Raw genomic sequence first — 7,572 nt, forward strand, 5'->3', positions numbered from 1 at the left:
TCTCCCCTTCTTTTTCTTTCAGGGAGCACTATTGGAAACATTGCGTAACCTAGCTGACTGCGAAGTGAAAAGAATAATTCCTTTTCCACAACATATTAGTTGGGGCATGCATAGCCTGTCAATCTTTCACCGCAGAATATGACGAGTGCCCGGCACTAGCGAAATCTGTCCGCGCGTGCGTCGCGATATTGTTATAACTTTATCCCTCTGAGTGTACCCTCCACGGGGCCGTGTCGGCTTTTGTCAAATGGCTGTGCGGACTTTCTCACTCAAAATTCCGACCTTTCAGGAACCTAGCAAAACCCCTTCAGGAAAATGTTATTTGGCTTAAAGGAAGAAGTCAACGTAGAGACGAAAACTCTGAAATAGCTATCCAGAATTCTGAATATTTGTTCTGTAATTCACTGTTTAATCTTACTCCCCATGCATTTGTATGTGATAGTTTCCATGGCTCTAGAGCTTAGTGGCGCAACGTGCAAGACTCGAAAATGCGCACGAGGCACGTTTTCACCCCCACTGCGCGAAAATACTTTACATTTCGCTAAATAAATACAGAGCAATCACTGTTGAAAGGTCTGCCATGAGCGGGAAAGCTGCACATGCGTTGTGATGTGGCCTGAGAGGTCGGGGGTTAAATTTCCGGCCCGCGAACGCTGTATTTTTTCTCACGACTCCACTCACTTTAACCAGAAGCATGCAGTTTGTTCCGAATTAGGGTTTCTTCATTCCCTCCGTTAGACTTTCAACCCTGAAACAGGGTTAAAATCACGCATTTTGTATTTCCGTCGTGCTTAAAAACCCCGTGAAAGCCGTTGTTCTCGCCAGCTCTGTAAAGGACTCTGGGATTTGTTCATCGCAGCCGATGCGTTTGTACGGGTTCGTTCTGCTTCTGCTTCGATTTTCTTTAAAGGGGCCATGAATACTAAACACAATTCCTGTTCGTTAAAACAACTGCCTTGTCTCAATAAGGACGAGAGCAATTTCGCCGCGAATTTTAAATATACAGCCCAGATATTGAAGAAAACAGGTAAAGCGGTGGCGAATCCCCGGCAACTTTCCGGCGATTCCTCCATGACGTCGCAGAATCTTATTTGTGCGATTGCGCCACCACCAAGAGCATGACTGGACGATCGTAGTGGGGCCCCGTTTTATTATAACACTGGAATTCGAACGTGCGCTAACACACCTATGTTTTTATTTCTGGCCCATATTACATCATCCCTGCCCATATTACGTCACTGTTGCGCAAAATCTGAAAGTTGTTCAATATTTTGCCGTTTTTATCCGCCTAAAGAAGTTAACGCACCGCTTCCCTCCGGGAAGCATATAGGCGTTTCCTAGTCAGCACAGCCAAGCGACGCGTGGCGCCATCTAGGGGCATGTTTGAAGCTATGTCCACGTGCATGTGGCCCTCAAATTAATCGCTCAGACCGGTTTGGTCTAGTAGTGTAGTAGTTACGCTTCTGCGAAGCAAACGTCCTAATCCGGGTTTAAATCCCCGTTACCGCTTTTTTTTCATTTTCAAGGGTTTGTGGTATATGAGTATTAACATTTGTTATCACGCATATAATCAATTTACGACATCTTTATGCATTTTAAAAGAGATTCCGAGTATTTTCGCTGCCTTTTAGTCAGTTTCAGCTACTGCTTCTTGTACGTTTTTGCGGGTTTTCCCCTTTTAGGTCGGTTTCGGCTATTTCTGTTGAATATTTTTCTACACTGTGGTTTTCAACCATTGCAGGTCCGTTTTGGCTGTTATTTATTTCAGTACGGGTGGTTTGGTATGCTTTAGGTACGTTTATGCTGTGATATAACCCCCATAAGCAAGCTCAGGTGACGGCTGGCTGTGCGGACTAGGAAACGCATATACGCCTCCGGGAACAGGCATGCACGCGCAGCTTGATCTCAGTGAAAACGAAAACGACCAAAATCGAAACGCAATGACCGCAACACGAAAACTAAAACACTTCTGCAAAATCTTAACGCAATGACCTAAATGAAAACGCAAAAAAAATCAATTGACCAAAGTGACACCCAAGCTTTACCCGAAGGCAAATGTTTGGTACACATTATGGTAGATCATTCTTCTGCGATTATTGGGAACGTCGACGTTCTTCATTGGCTGCCTACGCCTCCGCGGAGCGAACCACGCGCGGCCTATCCATGCCGCGTTAGCAGGTGAACATCCTGACTTGAGTGGGCGACCGCACCTGCGATGCGGCGTGATGTGAGCGACGGCGCTCATTGACTCCCATTCTGGCGTGATATACTGCAACACTTGTTCTGTGTCACACACAAGCGGTAAAGGGGTAATAGGGGCACAGTCAACACTTTTTCCTCGACCAATCCCCCCAGTGGGTATGGGGCCAGCACTGCAAGGGCATCATTATCATCATCGTCGTCGTCGTTGTAGCGGAAGAACGACGCGAGGCAGACCTGGGCAATGGCTGACCTTAGCGGGGATGATAACTTTACTCTCACGCGCAATGTACATGATGATGGTGGTGATCACTGACACATACCCATCGGTAGATTCAACACACTTCCGCGCGCGCAACGTTCACGTCTGCTATTAAGGGGTACAAGCAGCGTCCTTCAACGTTCTGGCACAAGCCTTGCAGCGCAAACCGAACTTTGTTGAGGACTTCAGCTGGCACCGTGTCTCAATCCCTTTGCTGCGTACTCTAGTAACACGGTCCCTATGAGACGACGTTCGTGTAGAGAGATCCCTATGTCGTTCGATAGCTCGAGTGGCTGCTTGGACACCTCGTTGCGTTACGAGCTGATGCGTCGCTCCTGGTGCGTTTCAGACGCGCCTACGCTGCTTCGCGGTTAAGCTTGAGTGAGCGGATCATTTACGCGCCGTTCTAATCCCGTTAGGCACTTTCCTGCTCGAGCGAATTGCGACGGCGTTCCTTTTCTTGACGGAATGATACCTCTGCTCAGGTGTCTTGCGAGTGGAGTGAGAAAGTGGGAGGATAAAGCCCGCTAGGGTTTCATCAGTCATCAGACACGGGCCCCGTAATCTGGGGTTACACCGCTTACACGACTGACCACACCTCACACCTCCGCCCGCAAGAGAATTGGTGCGACGACGACCAATATGTCCACAATCCGAAAAGTTCCTTTTCGATCCAGGTCAATACAGAAAAAGCTGTTGGAAAATTCTCTTCTCTCCCATTTCCAGCGGTGCTTGCGCTGTCGTGCCGCTTTCCGAACAGCCAAGGGCCGCCAAGCTGAAGCGGTCGCCAACGAAACTGAGCTCCAAGCTCTTTGAAACTTCTCCAGTCCTTCAGTGATGCATCTATTTTGCTGAAGGTTATGTGCAACTTTCGAACTTTCACTTTTGCTATCCCCTGGGCAGCAAGTCTAGCGGGGCTCTGTGGCCGGTCTTCTGCTTACCGCGGATTTTCAAATCTTCAAGTAATGGCTCTCTGTTCATGAATTCTGCTACGCAGATGTCCTCGAACGCGTACGGTGCCGCTTCGACGTTTTCTTTCACGTCCTTTACCTCACGTTTTTCGTCTACTGCTTGGGCGGTAGCAACCTAGCTGTCCTTGTCTGCGGCAGGCGTAGCCTCGCGTTCTTCACACCTGTCTTGTGCTGGGATGCCCGATGCTCTTAGCCGGCTCCCACTTGCAGGTCCTTGCGCTGAGCCTCATCTTCGGCATTTTGTAAGGCTGAATCCTGCGCTGTAACGATGGCTCGTTCCTGCACAGAGACTTGCAAAACGTTTCCGGACAAATTAGTTTTGATTGACTTCGATTCTTCTGTTTGGGGGAATAAGCTCTTCTTCGCTTCCCCCATTGCGTTGTATGGAACGGGTTCTTGCATCACCGTCATTGAGCAGTAGGTCTTGAGAGGATCTTCTGGCCTCACGCTAGCCTGAGACAATGTAGCGGACGTCATGGTGGGCGCAAAGCGGTCGCATCTGCCTTTGTTCTGTTCGATCCTCGTCAGAGACGTGAACTTCAAGACATCTGTCTGCTGCGTCGGCAAGCTGAGCTCCACATGGTTTACAGTGCTAACGTTGCCGATATCGGGAAGGTTCGGGTGACTGTCGGCTATCGTCTCCACATGGTCCTCACTCGGCGTGAGCCCACTTGTTTCACCGTGAAAAGCACAAACTTGTAGCCTTGGCACGACAACTTCCGAGGTCGATGTGCGTGAGCCGCATTGAGGACGGTCATTTGGATGGGAGAAAGTGACGTCGGTCTTATGTCTGAGGACAGCAGCCTTCGTAGACTTGAAGGCGGATCGCAGCTGGTTGAGGGCATGGCATATATGTCCTCGGTACGCCAATGCATCGAAGTAACCACGTTCCACTTCTTCGGGGTAAACAAGATCCATGATTTTCTGCTCTACCTCATAAAGTAAGCTGTCCTTGCTCTCCAGCTCGTCAATGGCCTCTTGAAGGTCATGCGGAGACGCTGAGGTGGCATCCAGAAGATTCGTCGCTGCCTTCAGAAGTCTCGCAGTAGCGCCGCGAAGGATGCGTCACTGCCGGCGCAGCTTATCTATCGCACGCATTCGGCCATCATCATAGTGGATTTACCGTGCGAGTAAAGTGATGCTCATGATGATCATGAGTCGTCATTATTGCACGTGGATAAAGCTGGCTTTGGGGCATGGCGTTTCGGCGTACGTCACTACCAACGGGGTAAGCTTGAAAAAGCATTTTCGTAGCTCGAACGTGCTTGCGTCAGTAACAAACCAAAGACGAATGCTTTGAACACGAACAGAGTTGCATTCTGTCTTCATGACCCCTTCAAAGCAGCCATGCAATGTCGGTATTGCAGCTACTGAAGGGAAGCAGACGGCGGGTAGCGGCGATATTGCTTGTGGAACATCACAAAAGCGTACGAGAATGCTCAGAAGACTACGCTCAAAACAGTTCGCACATATTGAGCGAGTATGTAAGTAATCTAAAGTGCACAGAGCAATATATTGGGCGCGATATTTTTGTACTCGTCCAATGTAAAGGAACAGACAGGCATGCTGGCCATGTTTAAGGCATTTCGGATGTTGCAAACAAATAAAAAAAATAGTTGCACGGGCAGTTTAAGTCACAGAACCACCACCAGCATAGCGGTGTGGTGGGGAGGAGGGCGGGAAAACGTTTATTTATATTCTTTTTAGTGGTTGGGCGGCCCTCCACCGGGGTCTTGTGCCATGTGCTACAGTTCCCGACGAGGTCAGCAGGGGTGGTACAAAATCTGCTAGACACGCGCTATAATTCTGACTGAATGCTGAGTTCCTAGGTCCGTAAAGTTATTGACTTGGCTTCTGAGTCGACAACAATAACAGACACCACTGTCTAAGATAAGTTTTAGACTGGTCGAAAATTTTACGTCTAATGGCATTAGGTGGGCAGCATTTGACCACAATAGGGTTTCACAAATCTGCTAAATATGAGGTTTCTCAGCAATCATTCAATAACTCGCTGTAGTGCGAATAAAGGTTCTTGCAATCCATTCTTGCATAAAGGTTCTTGCAAGAATAACCATTCTTGCAACGCCTTCTCTTCTCAAATTCCTATTAGTGTTCGCACCGTCCACCTAGGAGGGGGCAGTGATAGAAGTAGCATTTTAAAGGTTATGCCTAAGCCAACCAACATAATGGTTTCTTTGATAAGGTGCCATTCGATCGCCTGTGCCTTCGTTGCTTCTTGTTGGGGTTTTAATGGCAGGACTCCTAAACAATGACGATACAAACTGTCGGAATGATGTAAACACACTGCAAATCACATCACCTGATCACCGGAGTATCAAACCTTCGTGCGGAGATTGCGTCTTAGTAGCGGCAGTACGTCCAAAAACAGGAATGTTCACATATTTTGCGTTTCGTAATCATTTTACGTTGTACCAAATCATTGCCACTTGAGGAGAATTGTATATCAGAACATATTCTATTCTTACAATGAGGCGGTCCACGCCACTGACCGAACGTACATACACCGGGCCATTACCCGAGACGGAATGTTCTCCGCTGACATCAAAACGAGCCCACTTCTCCGGTATTCCGACATCCTGGAACATTATAGGCTTGGCAGAAGGAAATTCCCACCACCTCGTCCTCGGTTAACCGGAGAAGAAGCCACCGCTCTTCGGCAATTGCAACCATATTCCTATCACCACAGCACCCTCCTCTATTCTATCTACTCCACTCAGTATCCCTCCCTTTGCAATTTCTGCCCAACGCCCGGCACGCTGTACCACCAGGTATTGGAGTGCCAACAAACTCCAAACCTACCCCCTATCATTTTCCCATCTTCTGAGCAGTGGATGGCTCGTCTGGTTGATACGGACTTGATTAGATCTCGAACGCCTTACCAATTCGAATTGGTAAGGCATTCGAGATCTAATCGAAAGGCGTGGGTTCGGTCCCCACTCTGGGCGCGTGTTTTTCTTTCTTTCTTTCTCGCTTCAATTAATATGAAAAAAAAAATATATATATATATATATATATATATATATATATAATTTCACTAACGGTAAAAAAAATATAGTCCAACCATTCCCCTATGCCTTCTTTGGCGTTGTAGACTGCCCGCATTTCTTTCTGTATTTCCTAACGAGCCCCTCATTTCCTAACCATATATATATATATATATATATATATATATATATATATATATATATATATATATATATATATATATATACAGAAAGATGGGTCAGCAGTCTACAACGCCAAAGGAGGCATAAGGGTGTGGTTAGGCTCTTTTCTTTTTCACTACGGTTAATTAGGTAAACATTTTTTTTTTAATTATAAAGACGAAAGAAAGAAAAACACGCGCCCAGAGTGGGGACCGAACCCACGCCTTTCGATTACATGTCGAATGCCTTACCAATTCGGCTATCTGGGCGACTGTGTTCTCCTTCACTTTCTGTGCTATTTATATTTACTAGAAGTGTATCTGACGCTTGAGGGTGGTAGCCAGTGCCACTCTGACTACACGGGGAGAAGGGGACCTTCTTTTTAACCCCCGGGGCATGACTCGAACGTCTACAGCCTGTCATGAGCGGGTTACTGGCGGGAAGCCCTCTTATGCTACCTAGGCATCAAGAGGGCTTCCCGCCAGTAACCCGCTCATGACAGGCTGTAGACGTTCGAGTCACGCCCTGGGGGTTAAAAAGAAGGTCCCCTTCTCCCCGTGTAGTCAGAGTGGCACTGGCTACCACCCTCAAGCGTCAGATACACTTCTAGTAAATATAAATAGCACAGAAAGTGAAGGAGAACACAGTCGCCCAGATAGCCGAATTGGTAAGGCATTCGACATGTAATCGAAAGGCGTGGGTTCGGTCCCCACTCTGGGCGCGTGTTTTTCTTTCTTTCGTCTTTATAATTAAAAAAAAATGTTTACCTAATTAACCGTAGTGAAAAAGAAAAGAGCCTAACCACACCCCTATGCCTCCTTTGGCGTTGTAGACTGCTGACCAATCTTTCTGTATTTCCTCAACGAGCCCCTCAGTTTCCTTACTATATTATTCTGCGAAAGCCTAGCGAGGGTCTCGGTTCTGGCAGCCTTGATGCCTAGGTAGCATAAGAGGGCTTCCCGCCAGTAACCCG

At 47.5% G+C, this 7,572-nt stretch overlaps 1 non-coding gene across 1 annotated transcript; it reads right to left on the bottom strand.

The window, feature by feature from the left end:
* Positions 1-6,796: 6,796 nt before the first annotated feature.
* Trnat-ugu (transfer RNA threonine (anticodon UGU)) lies at positions 6,797-6,868 on the bottom strand. The gene has a single exon. It is a non-coding gene; the product is annotated as a tRNA-Thr (tRNA).
* Positions 6,869-7,572: the final 704 nt, after the last annotated feature.

Source organism: Haemaphysalis longicornis, unplaced genomic scaffold (genome assembly GCF_048455015.1).
Source record: "Haemaphysalis longicornis isolate Haplotype H1 unplaced genomic scaffold, Haemaphysalis longicornis Haplotype H1 scaffold_12, whole genome shotgun sequence".
NCBI lineage: Eukaryota > Metazoa > Arthropoda > Arachnida > Ixodida > Ixodidae > Haemaphysalis > Haemaphysalis longicornis.